General features: G+C 36.2%; 1 pseudogene; it reads left to right on the forward strand.

The window, feature by feature from the left end:
- Positions 1-1067: 1067 nt before the first annotated feature.
- Positions 1068-1996, forward strand: LOC113884447 (annotated as a pseudogene).
- Positions 1997-3289: the final 1293 nt, after the last annotated feature.

Here is a 3289-nt window from a genome sequence, read left to right on the forward strand (position 1 = left end):
GGCCTAAATAGACATTTCTCCAAAGAGGGTATACAGATGGCCAAAGGCACATGAAAATATACTTATTATCTCTATATCAGAGAAATTCAAATCAAAACTATGATGAGATGTCACCTCAGACTGGTCAGAATGGCCATCATCAAAAAGTCCACAAACAGTAAATGCTGGACAGGGTGTGAAGAAAAGGAGACCTTCTTACACTGTTGTTAGGAATGTAAATTGGTACAGCCACTATGGAGGTTCAATTAAAAAAAAAAAAAACTAAAAATAGAGCTACCATATGATTCAGTAACCCCACTGCTGGGCAAATATCTGGAGAAAAACATGCTCTAAAAGTATACATGCACCCCAATATTCATTGCAGCACTATTTACAATAGCCAAAACATAGAAGCAATCTTAATGTCCATTGACAGAGAAATGGAAACAAAAGATGAGGTACATATATACAATGAAATATTACTCAGCCATTAAAAAGAATTAAATAATGTCATTTGCAGCAACGTGGATAGACCTGGACATTATCATACTAACTGATGTCATACAGAGAAAGACAAATATTGTATGACATCACTTATATGCCAAATAAAAAAATAAGGTACAAATGAACTTATTTATGAAACAAAAACATGCTCAGAGAACAAGCTATAGTTATCAGGTGGGAGAGGTTGGGGGGATAGATTGGGAGATAGAGACTGACATGAATACATGGCTCTATTTGAAATACATAACCAATAAGGACCTTCTGTATAGCATTAGAACTCTGCTCGGTATTCTGCAATAACCTAAATGGGGAAAGAACTTAAGAAAAGAATAGATGCATGTGTATGTATAATTGAATCACTTTGATGTACATGTGAAACTAATATAACATTGTTAATCAACTATACTCAAATATAATACAAAAATTTTTTTAATAAAAATAATTTTATGATTTGAAAAAAAAAAAAAAAGAAACAATTGCATTGATCATGGAAATCAATCTGGATATCCTCATGCAATTTATAAAACAGGCACTGATGCCTGATGGTAAAAATAAAAAGCAGATAATACATTTCCACTTTTTCACAGATGCAACACCAAGAAAAAGCACCAGAAGGTAATCTTGGTAAACTGATGGAGTTTGTTCTCCTGGACTTTGCTGATGTTTCTCATCTCCAGAGGTTTTTATTTGGACTGTTCTTACTCATCTATATAATTACCTTGATGGGCAATGGCATCACATTTCTGATGACAAAACTAGACCTGGTCTCCAGACCCCCATGTTTTTTTTTTTCCTTGGCAATTTTTCCCTTTTGGAAATCTGCTATGTGTCTGTTACACTCCCCAGAATGGTGACGAGTCTTTGGACACAAAGAATGACTTCTTTAGTTGCTTGTGCCACACAAATGTGCTTCATCCTTATACTTGGGGCCACAGAGTGATTCCTTCTGGCTGTGATGGCCTATGATCACTACGTGGCCATTTGTAACCCTCTGCACTATCTTCTAGTCATGAACTACAATGTGTGTATCCAGCTAATGGCTGGCTCCCGAATCAGTGGAATCCCAATCCAAATAGGCCAGACATCCCAGATTTTCTCTCTGCCCTTTTGTGGTTCTAACCTCATCAACCACTTCTTCTGTGACATCCCTCCCATACTCAAGCTGGCCTATGGGGACACTTTTCTGAATGGAATGTTGGTCTTCACAGTTGCTGCGCTGTTTGTTTTGGTTCCATTTCTGGTGATACTTGTCTCCTACGGCAAAATCATCTCCACAATCCTTACATTGACATCAGCCACAAGTTGGGGCAAAGCTTTTTCCACCTGCTCCACTCATCATATGGTTGTGGCATTGTTCTTTGCATCAGCCATTGTCACATATTAAAGACCCAAGACCCAGGGCTCAGCAGGAACTGACAAAGTGCTTTCCCTCTTCTACACAATTGTGACACCTGTGTTTAACCCCATGATATACAGTCTAAGGAACAAGGATGTCATGATGGCACTGAGGTAATGGCCATGCAAATACCTTAGTTCATTGAAAAAATAAGTTGTATTTCAGAAGTTGATTTCTTATCCATTCATCTGCTGATGGGCATCTAGGTTTCTTCCATGTCCTGGCTATTATAAACAGTGCTGCGATGAACATTGGGGTACACGTGTCTCTTTCCCTTCTGGTTTCCTCAGTGTGTATGCCCAGCAGTGGTACATATACACAATGGAGTATTACTCAGCCATTAAAAAGAATACATTTGAATCAGTTCGAATGAGATGGATGAAACTGGAACCTATTATACAGAGTGAAGTAAGCCAGAAAGAAAAACACCAATACAGTATACTAACGCATATATATGGAATTTAGAAAGATGGTAACAATAACCCTGTGTATGAGACAGCAAAAGAGACACTGATGTATAGATCAGTCTTATGGACTCTGTGGGAGAGGGAGAGGGTGGGGAGATTTGGGAGAATAGCATTGAAACGTATAATATCATGTATGAAACGAGTCGCCAGTCCAGGTTCAATGCACGATTCTGGATGCTTGGGGCTGGTGCACTGGGACGACCCAGAGGGAGGGTATGGGGAGGGAGGAGGGAGGAGGGTTCAGGATGGGGAACACAGGTATACCTGTGGTGGATTCATTTTGATATTTGGCAAAACTAATACAATATTGTAAAGTTTAAAAATAAAATAAAATAAAATAAGTTGATTTCTTATGTATTTATTATAAATTTTCAATATTTATCTTAAACTCAATTTATCTGTCTATAAAGTGGTAGTTATTACCAAAGCAAAAATTACTTATAACACTGAGAAACCTTTCTGTATCCAGTTATACAGTTGTGTATGGGTCAACAAATAGCAAATCATTCACTTGGGAATTCTATAACCTTATTGTGAAATGTTCTCTTTTAGTAAGAACTTTAGACAAGAATTGCTATAATAGGCCCAGTTGTAATACAGACTCACTTATATCATTTATTTGAAAGCATATTATTCAGTTCCATAGAGTTGTCACAGAAATTTTTAAAACCAGGTTAGTATTGGACATTAATTACAATGTTATGTATAGTTTGGCCTAGCAATTATTCTACAGAGAAATAATTTCTTAGAGTGAAAAGTACCTCTCATTGGGAATGTAGTTTAATAAATGATGTTGTACAATGATATTAGTAATTATTAGATATCATTTATGTGTATATCAGATTAAATCCATAATATGATTTATTGAGTTGATAAAACAAAAGATATTATTTAAATCTTTATATATAATAAGATTAGTTTGGAAAAAGTGATGGGAATATTC

Source organism: Bos indicus x Bos taurus, chromosome 26 (genome assembly GCF_003369695.1).
Source record: "Bos indicus x Bos taurus breed Angus x Brahman F1 hybrid chromosome 26, Bos_hybrid_MaternalHap_v2.0, whole genome shotgun sequence".
In the NCBI taxonomy this organism is placed as follows: domain Eukaryota; kingdom Metazoa; phylum Chordata; class Mammalia; order Artiodactyla; family Bovidae; genus Bos; species Bos indicus x Bos taurus.